The sequence below is a fragment of the Megalobrama amblycephala genome, unplaced genomic scaffold (assembly GCF_018812025.1).
Source record: "Megalobrama amblycephala isolate DHTTF-2021 unplaced genomic scaffold, ASM1881202v1 scaffold230, whole genome shotgun sequence".
NCBI lineage: Eukaryota > Metazoa > Chordata > Actinopteri > Cypriniformes > Xenocyprididae > Megalobrama > Megalobrama amblycephala.
Genome location: NW_025953339.1, coordinates 21,628 through 32,338, shown reverse-complemented (window position 1 = coordinate 32,338; position 10,711 = coordinate 21,628). Strand labels below are relative to the sequence as shown.

Genomic DNA, 10,711 nt, shown 5'->3' with positions numbered 1-10,711 from the left:
AGTTTAACAGTGTTGATATGAAACTATATGGAACTAAATGATCAAACCTGCAGTATATTCACAATGAAATGTATTAGTTATATTCTACAAGCTTTCCATAACAATTAACATTTTATTTATGTTAAATTAGCTGCTAAAATAATAGACCATGTAGTAATTTGCATATCTGTAATATCAAAGATGAAAGTAAATAATGAGAGTAGTTTCATTTTGAATAAAAAAAGAGCAACTGATTCTGTGTTGAAATTTTATTCACAAATGAGAAGTCACGACATATGACATATTTAATTAGCAAAAACACTTGTATTTAAACACACTTTACACAGGGTCTTTGGTTTGGTCTGCTCTTGTGATCCCAGTGATACCAGCCTTTGCTACTGACACATTCAATCTGAAATATATAATAAAATGACATTACAACAAACATGTATTATTAAAATTTTTAATACACTGTCATGTTCAAAACAAAGTGAAAAATAAAAGTGTCTGCTTTGTCTGGTGTACAGGGATATTTATTGGCAAAAGTCATATTTGGGAATGAAAGAATATTGGCTATAGATATTATATTAGTTATCACATGCGTAATTCACTGTGGCCTATTTGGATAGTCATTAAACTAGGCTATATTTAAAGTACATTAACATGTTTTCTTGCATGTGTGCAATCTTTGAAACATATTACATATAGAAATTCAAGTCTACCCAGATAGAAGTGCTTCTGCAAACTAGTTCACTGCTGCCTTCACCACAGGAGTTTACAATTAATATTATTATGCTACCATACATTTCGGCAAACTTTCAAAACTATATGCTCAAAAGACTCAAGGTAATACAGAAACAACAAAAACAGGCTACTTAAAACGCTATTGGCTCGTTTAGCGAATCCTAAGGACACCTCTGGCGAATCATTGGCTTTGTTCATATCAAACATAGCTAAACACATGACAGACATAACACAAAATAGCTTATATATAAAATCTTGTGCATCAGTAACAGTTAGAATATAAGCTTGACTCCGTTTAACGCTAAAACATAGGCTAATTACCTTTAATGTAAGCGAAGAGCGTGCACTAACACTTTCAGTGGCGCTTTAACTCAAAACAGGAAACTCGTGAATATTCATGTAAGCTCCGCCCAGTGTCACAGAGACTAGGCTTGTTTGAGATGAGCAAATTCTGCGCAGAACCGATCACCGGTGATCACCGCGAGATGCATGCCGGTTAGAAATGTGTCCGAGGGTGGGCCGCCTTGCTCTGATGTCATGCCGACGTGTGTCAAAAACCTCTCGCGAGTGCGAGGCGGACGTGTCGGATTCTGCAGTCGAGCGCAGTTGCTCTCCACCGTATGGAGTTCCGACGAGCTCTTTAATATGAAATTGCAACATCCACTCGTCTCACTGAACGTCACATCTGCGTCTGCCGAACGTCACGTCTGCGTCTGTCGAACGTGACGTCTGCGTCTGCCGAACGTGACGTCTGCGTCTGCCGAACTGCGACTGCCGAACGTGACACATTACAGTTCGACTGCCTGGACGTGACGTCTACGTGACGTCTGCGTTTGCTGCAAGGGTTTCCAGCACATTCCATACACTAATTTGAGCTTTATTATACCTGTTCATTCTCTATTATTGTTTACACTTATCCTCATTGGAAATAATATTTAACGTTTTCAAGTCCATTCATTTTTTTTCGCATGCAAGCCACCCATGCAGCTTTGTTACTACAAAGTGCCTACTTTCAATTTTATGATAAAATATATAGGCCTAGAATAAAAGTGTTTTTACGCTCTTTAATTTGAGACAATTCGCCAGGATGAATCAATGACGTTTTCCTCTAATATTTGCAGCAAGAAATAAACATGAATATTTGAATGCATGTTAAAAAATCAGAACAATTTAATATGAACCACTGTCTCATGCAATTGATCAGTCAGTTTAAAAAAAATGGCACTAATGCCGCTGTGATATTTGTACTGAATGAAAACAATTTTCGCACAGCGGCCAAAAGAAAAAAATGAATAAAAAAAATAAATAATAAAAAAATTGTGAGGGGATATTTGAATTATTTGTTAATAAACTAGTGTTTTCTGATTGTCACAAAGATGAATTTGACAATCTTGACTCATCTCCTCAACTGGACGCCCTTTAGATAAAAATGCTTCTTTACGGATTACATAGGCTATAAGAGTTTGTTTTCGATTTAATGATTTCGTTTTAAAGTAGTAATTTAAAGCATTTTATAGATATTTTTATCATCTATGAGGCAACTATTCGCTTAGTCTCGGTTCATTTTTGTGAAGACTTCCTTCTTAAGCCAGAGACGCAAAATGTTTTTTTTATATTTATTTATTTATTTAGCTCGGGTGTTCCTTAAAAAAAAAAACCTTGATTTTAACAAACATAGAATTTTCCCAAAATATTTCTAAATTAACTAAAGAAACGAAAAGAAATTGACCACCTTACCATTAAAAAACAAAACTGAAATATTGTAGTGGCTGCACATCAGCTGTGTTTGGGAAAGAGAGAGAGAAAGACAGACTCAGCTAAAATATATTCTGATTATGGTTATGGCTAAAAATCCCAGAAAATATCGAGATATCATTTTTGTCTCTATCGCACACCTTTATATAGCCTATTTAATTAATCTTTGCTTGTTTGGTACACAATCCACTGATCATAAAGCTTAAAAAAAACTTATCTTAGGTTTTCTCAACGATATCTGGTTGTCCTGCATCTTCAATAAACAAGTTAAAGTTAGTCCATAATGCAGCTGCTAGAATTCTTGCCAGTAGTTTTTACTTCTATTCATGACTTCTTTGTTAACTTATCTGTTTTCTTTTCTTCTTGTGGCTACTGAAACTATTTATTTATTTACATACTTGTATAAGCACCCAATCATTTATATCTGTTGTCGGAAAAAATGAATTAAACATGGGCCAACGACGCCATCTATTGGTGAGCGAGTGCCAGCGTCGTTGTTTAGCTCTATTTTCATTTCACGCATCCATTAATGATTCATTTCACGCAATGATAAGGATCGAGGACAGGACAAATAAATAAATAAACAAACAAATAAAATTGGTGAATCATTTATATAAGGTTTTACTTATTTATATATTGAAGGGGTGGGGTCTGGTTAATATTGTTATTATTATATTGTTACAATTTAAAATAATGGTTTTCTATTTTAATATACTTTATATTTATTTCTGAGATGCAAAGCTGAGTTCTCAGCATCATTACTCCAGTCTTCTTTGACGCATGATCCTTCAATGTCAACGTCGGATATTTTTACAGGATTGATTGATGAATACTGGCAGATTATTATTCAAAATATAGAAATCTTATCAATTTAACATTATTGCTGAATAAAAGTTAACATTTTCTTTTTAAAAAAGAAAGGAAAACATGATAAAATAATATTAGAATCCTAATTTATATTTTAAATGTAAAACATAAGAAGAGAGGTGCTTGAAAAACTGAACATTAGTCAGGCATAATGCATTTTTCCATGTATTTTATTATTATTTTACAGCAACAGTCTCAGATCTAGCCGCTGATTGCGATCGATGGGTTGGCCATCAAGCGTGTAGGCTACATTAAAAATGTAAAAAGATAAAAACACAATAACCCCCAAATGTAAAACATTTCAAAACGGAAAAAAGTTGCACTAAAAACTGACAAAAAAAAAAAAAAAAAAAAAAAGTCAGACGCAGACGTCACGTTACAAGTCAGACGGAGATGTCACGTCCATTGAGAGCAGTGAATGAAGTGCAGGTAAATTGTGCATTGGCTCACACACTGCACTGAGCCGTGTGAGGACCGTGTTCTGATACGTGTTAGCGGAAAAATAAATAAATAACTTCACTGCTACACGTGAATCACGCGTGAACGTCTGACTCCACACTTCACTGCCACACGTGATTTACGTGACGTCTGCGTGACGTCTACGCCTCGTCTGCGTCTTAAAATGAATGGATTTAATAGCAAAAAATTAAGACGTCAGTGAGACGTTCAGTGAGACGAGTGCATGTTGCAACGTCATATTAATGAGCTCGTCCGAACGCCATACCACCGACTGCGCTGACCAAAAGCACGATGGGAAACGACTTGCTGACGACACAGCTTAAAGCTTATTGGTTTAAACAACCGTGATGTATTGATCTGATTTAAAATGTTTGATTTTAAAACTCTAATATCATGTTTTTATGTGTAAAAATAATGTGTGAATATTCCCAAACTCTCTGACACAGTGATCTCTCTATGGGTTATGCGAACGTTGTCATTTATAAAAAAATATATAAAAACATGTCTATAATTAAAGTAAAAATGATTGATACACACATCTTTCGAATGGAAATAAATAACAAGTACTTTGGGTGTATTGTTCATTATGTTTATTTTCATATAAAAGCAACAGAACTTAAATTACATCCAGTTTATCAGCAACACAGCGCACGAGTGTGAATCCCGCGATATCCGCCTTTGATCTCGTAGGTTCTGATCCACTACGAGAACAGAGAACTGTTCAGGTGTGTTCGAGCTCATGCAGCGCCGCAAAGGCCGATCGGCGGCTGACTTGAAGCAGTGCATGCCAGTAAGAAATTTTGTCCGACTTGAGACAGCGCCGACACCATGTGACTGTGACGTATGGCTTCAAAGTACCACGAGAGCGATTCGAGATCAGCCGCCTGAGGCAGCCAGCGCAGTTTCTCAAGAGGAGCTGCACGAGCTGTGATGACGACACAGCTGTTTCACGATTGGCCGGATTCACCGCATGACAACGATCACGTGTGTTTCGTGTTTATTTTCACGCCTTCAGTTCCACGAATGCTTACAAATCTGTACTTTTATAACAGTTAAAGCTCTTTTCATGAAGTCACGATGTTATTGTGTCATGTTTATCAAAATAAAACTGATAAGAAACGTAGACCCCACAACATTGGTATTTAAATAATATATGCTTATATTGAACTTTATTCTTGTAAAAACAGATGCTGTAAGTGTAAGCCTCTTCAGTTCCACTCATGCTCATACACGCACTTTCAAAACAGTAGCCTACAATTCATATTTCATGTCGTTTTCATCTTTTTTTTTTTTACATTATTATTATTTGATTCATTTGTTTATAAAGGTTTTGTGTATAGGTTTATTTTGGACTTTCATACAAACTTTTACAGTATTAAGCATAAGTTTACAGCAAACGCCACACGATCAGCCATGACTGACGTAAATGCAGCAAACTACGTGAACCACAGCGTGTCCGACTTCACGTCTCCGTTTTCAGCTCCTCCCCGCCTGCACACGGCTACTCTCGCCGATCGGTTGCATCCAGCCGCAGCCGATGTCGAACACACCTTTCGTCTTGCCTGCACTTTTTTCACTCCTCCCCTAACTGCAGCCGCCTACTCTCGGCTGAACTTCAGGCGAGGCTAAGCGCATCTCAAACAAGCCTAATCTCAGACACCGAATATTTTATAACACCGTTCGCAAAGACCCGCCCCCTTTAGTTACTATAGGCTTGTTTGAGATGAGCAAATTCTGCGCAGAACCGATCACCGGTGATCACCGCGAGGTGCATGCCGGTTAGAAATGTGTCCGAGGGTGGGCCGCCTTGCTCTGATGTCATGCCGACGTTTGTCAAAAACCTCTCGCGAGGGCGAGGCGGCCTCATCGGATTCTGCAGTCGAGCGCAGTTGCTCTCCACCGACTGCGCTGACCAAAAGCACGATGGGAAACGCCTTGCTGACGACACAGCTTAAAGCTTAGGCCTATTGGTTTAAACAACCGTGTTCTATTGATCTCTTTTAAAATGTTTGATTTTAAAACTCTAATACCATGCATTTATGTGTAAAAATAATGTGCAAATATTCCCAAACTCTCTGACACTGCGATCTCTCTATGGGTAATGTGATTGTTATCAGATTTATAAAAATATATACAAATTGTCTGTAATTAAAGTTAAAATGAGTGATACACACATCTTTCGAATGGAAATATAACAAGTATTTTGGGTGTATTGTTCATTATATTTATTTTCATATAAAAGCAACAGAACTTAAATTACATCCAGTTTATCACCAACACAGTGCACGAGTGTGAATCCCGCGATATCCGCCTTTGATCTCGTAGGTGTCTGATCCACCACGAGAACAGAGAACTGTCCGTCTTGCCTGCCCTTTTTTCACTCCTCTCCTCACTGCAGCCGCCTACTCTCGGCTGAACTTCAGAGGCTAGGCGCATCTCAAACAAGCCTATTGCTATGTCCGACAAGCCATGCCGATGTCTCGCCACACATCATGTTCTCACGCAGTGAAAAATACTTCGCGGAGCAAAGAGGACACTGACAACGCGTCGACAGACAAGACAGAGCAGGTTAAAACAAAGTCTCAAATTTCAAATTTTGTCATTTTTAAAGAAATGTAAATAATAATAAAAAAATATTTTATTTTAGCGCTCCTCCTTTCCTTCTCTCGCTCATAGCAGACTAACGGATGGAGGGGCGTGGTTTAAGCGTTACAACCCAAGCCGTCACACTGACGTCATCAGAGAAGGAACGCCATTCCTTCTCAATAAAAGAGCATGAGACTACATCTTGGGTGCAGAAAGCATTTATATCCTAATATAAAATGCAAAAATAGTATTGTAACAACCACCCGAATAAGAGGGCATTAAAAGTATTAAAGTATAGTGTAGGAGTTCATAAAGAATGTTTTATACATAATAAAAAGTAGAAGTAAGTTGAGTATTTGGGGTCTGTTGGACCCGCATTTGAACTTTCCTTCATTAAAAACATGGTTCCTCTCATGAGATTTTGTCACACTTTAGAAATCTGAAAATCAGGAAATTTCCACACAGAAACTAAGGCCTGGTACTAGAGCACAAATGACATTTGGAACAAACATGCACACAAATAACTGCAACAGAGAGCATTTCTATAGAATCTGGAATTATTATTGAAATAAATGTGTGACTACAATTGTTACAGAGACTCTGACAGGAGGATGTTAGTGAACCAAAACACAAGACGCAAGTGAATGTAGTGATCATGAAATGATATCAGAGTTATGGCAAGAATAAAGTCTGAACTTAATCTCACTGATTCTTGAGAGAAGAGACAAAACATGTTTGAGATGTTAGTTTTTATTATTTCATAACACATTATTATAAACTGATATATTTGTAGACAAAGGTCTCAGCTAATGAACAGGTTTTTCTGAAAATGTTTTCTTCTAAAAATGTACTTCAGAACTTAATTTGTGTCAACTCCGTCAGACACATTAAAAAGATGCTATTTTAATTTGATCATCAACAACAGTGTAAAATACACATGACAAATATACAGCAGTAGTAGTAAAGTGAGATCTGTGTGTCTCTGAGAGAAATATAAACAATAAAGCCTTACAAATAAGAGTTTTACAAATCTGACACTGAAAGAGAAGCTCAAATAATCATCAGTATTTATTATGACAAAAACACACTTGAAGAATCTTTAAAGTTCAGCGTTCTGCTTTAGATTTAAGCACTTCCTGAAAAAGATGAACATGTAAAGCCATAAATGAATCAATCTCACCAATATTAATATATGCTGAATCAGTCATCATCAATCATGTACCTGATGTGTGAATATGTGCTTGATCTCCTTCAGCTCTTCTGGATCTGATGTGATAAAGCACAAGAATGACAGTAGCCACGCCCACCAGAGCAGAGAGGACCAATCGGATCACAGCTTCAGTAGGACCACAACAGTGGACTGAGGAATAAAAACATCAAAGTGAGATCAGCTCAGTCAATAAACGCTAATATCATCAGCGCTGCCGTACCTGAACATGTGTGACAGAGTTGAGTGATGTCCAGATGTTGAGTCTGGTGGCTGATGGGATTGTTCAGCACACAGCTGTAGGTGTTTTTATCCTGATATTCCACCTCCAGAGGTAGAGAGAGACTGATGCTGAGATCAGACACACTGATGCTGGACAATGAACTGTTTCCTTTGTACCAGGAGAGAGTCACATGACTCACATTCACCACTGAACACACCAATGAACATGATGATGATGATGATGATGAACATTGTGAAGAGTTACTGCTGATGACAGGAACAGGCAGACGAGCTGAAAACATGAGAGAATAAAGAGAAATGAGGATGAATGAAGAGATTCAAGAAACATCCAGAGGAACCAAGATGATCAAAAGTAGAGCATTTAAAACTATTGAATAGAAAGTTAAATATAAACCTGCTGTTCATGTGAAAGTAAGAGAATTAGTCATTTGAACTCATTAGTCATGATAAGATACTTCTTTAGATCTAGCTGTAATAAATAAAACACATGAAACTGATATTTAACTCACCGTAGACAATGAGACGAATAGAAGAAAAAAGCCTTGTGTGAATATGGGAGAAAAGAAAACGGCTGTGACTCTTAATACAATCATAAACTCCAGCGTGTTTCATTGTGGTGTTTGTGATGGTCAGAGATCCAGTTTGATTGTTCAGCTTCAGTCTGTCTCTGAATCTCCCACCAAGATCATCATCATTTACAGTGAATCTGTAAATAGATCATCGCTAAGACATGGCATAGACCATTTGATGGTCCATTTATTCAGATTCTTATATACTTCACCCAAAAATGAAAATGTGATGTTTATCTGCTTACCCCAGCGCATCCAAGATGTAGGTGACTTTGTTTCTTTAGTAGAACACAAATGATGATTTTTAACTCCAACCGTTGCCGTCTGTCAGTGGTATAATGCAAGTCTAAGCGGGAACTTGGACTATAAGAGTAAATAAAACACGACAGACAAATCCAAATTAAACCCTGCAGCTCGTGACGACACATTGATGTCCTTAGACACGAAACGATTGGTTTGTGCGAGAAAAATCAAAAAATCATCATTTGTGTTCTACTGAAGAAACAAAGACACCTACATCTTGGATGCGCTGGGGGTAAGCAGATAAACATCACATTTTCATTTTTGGGTGAACTATCCCTTTAAGGATTTTCAGTACATGTAGCATAAATGGGCTATAGCAAGTTATTGACAAGATTATTTCTATTATACTTAATTTTTTGAACATCTACACAGGTTCTGTCTCGCGCACAGACGCGCGTGCGAGCCTCTGAAAGCATTTGGCTGCAGAAAGACGCGTTCGGCGTGTGCACTGCGCTCTAGTGGACTTTTGTTTTCAAGCACTCAGTTCACTCTCGCATAAGCTGTTTTCAGTACACACACTGTTCCGTGCCATCACAAACAATTAGGCTGCACGTGGACGTCCGCAAACCCTCCTAATGACGAAAATTTCGTGATGCGGACGGTGCGCAGATGCCCGAAGTATACTTTGGGGTTAAGCCCCTAATTGCGGACCCCCAATCCGTCCGGGCCCATATGTACGTGCGTACCCAGACGCTACGCCACTGACTTTTTTGTTTCTTTATTCAATTTCTTACCTGATTACTACTGTTAGACCTACCTGAAAAAAAGAAAGCAGTCTATTTAATTTATATCTTTATTCTATTGTATTTATTTGTGCTATTGTTAGTAATTTGTTAATTTGCTCTTATTTTATTACTGTTTACTTGTCTTTTTTAAATTCAATTTACCATTTGAAATCAAGCTTCCTTTGTGCTGTGTGTAACAAAATTACCTAATTGTAAAAACAAATACTCTGAGTTAGCAAATATTCTGAGATAATTGTAATGGTAACTGATCAACGTATATATATGAAAAAAGCTTAAAAGTTTTATCATATAAAGCATAAAATCTCATATAAATCTCTTCAGAAGAAACTTTTGATTGCCTAGACTTTCAATAGATGGACAAAAAAATATATATATTAAAAATATCTAGCCTATATGAGAGTATCTACATTGTTTTTTTCCCCCATGGTATTGAAAATGGTATCGAATATCGGTTCTTTTCAAGATATCATATTGAAGTTAGAAATTGCAGTACCATGACAACACCACAGCCTATATATTTACTCCACGAACTAACTCTACAAACATGGAAAAGAGGGATAGATGGACCTCTCGACCTTACGCTGAGGAGAAAATCCAGTGCAACTTTGAGCAGACCAAGCAAAACATGATTATTGCTTCAAACAATAGTATAAAGCTATTCAAAACATCATTCAATGTAAATTGTGATAATCTTAATTAATAATTGCAATTACGCAATTTCAAGGGAATAATCGACAGTTATTTGTCATAATCGTGCATCCCTAAACTGAAGCCATAAAAACACATTTAAAACTCACCATCCAGACGCCACAAACAGAGCAAAACTAACTTGAGAAACATTTTCTTCATCGGTTCACTGAAAAGCCCACGATAGTAACTCTTAAAATGTCTGAAAACCCTCAGATTGATCTGAAACACACTGAACTGTGATATTTATCTGGTTGTGTGTGAATCCTCCCCCATCCTCAGTTTCCGTTCACACATTCATCTGCTTTAACATCACGAAAATCAACAAGCTTCTGCTGATCTTACATTTTCAAATGAATTCTGGGCCTGAATGAAACTAACAGCAGAAGAGTGAAATATTGGACTAGATATCTGAATCTACTGGTGTGTTATTTAGTGCTGTGATCTGTCAATCATATTTGACCTGTGACTCTTATTTGACTGTTGATGGATTCACTTTATTTCAGTGTAAAGATGTTTTGTGTGGAGTGGAAGATTGTGATCTTATTAGCAGGAGAGAAAATGAA

At 37.1% G+C, this 10,711-nt stretch overlaps 1 long non-coding RNA gene across 1 annotated transcript; it reads right to left on the bottom strand.

The window, feature by feature from the left end:
- Positions 1 to 7,124: 7,124 nt before the first annotated feature.
- On the bottom strand, positions 7,125 to 7,945 carry LOC125261013. The gene is made up of 2 exons (XR_007183187.1): positions 7,613 to 7,945; positions 7,125 to 7,526 (listed from the first exon to the last, which is right to left on the bottom strand). It is a non-coding gene; the product is annotated as an uncharacterized LOC125261013 (long non-coding RNA).
- Positions 7,946 to 10,711: the final 2,766 nt, after the last annotated feature.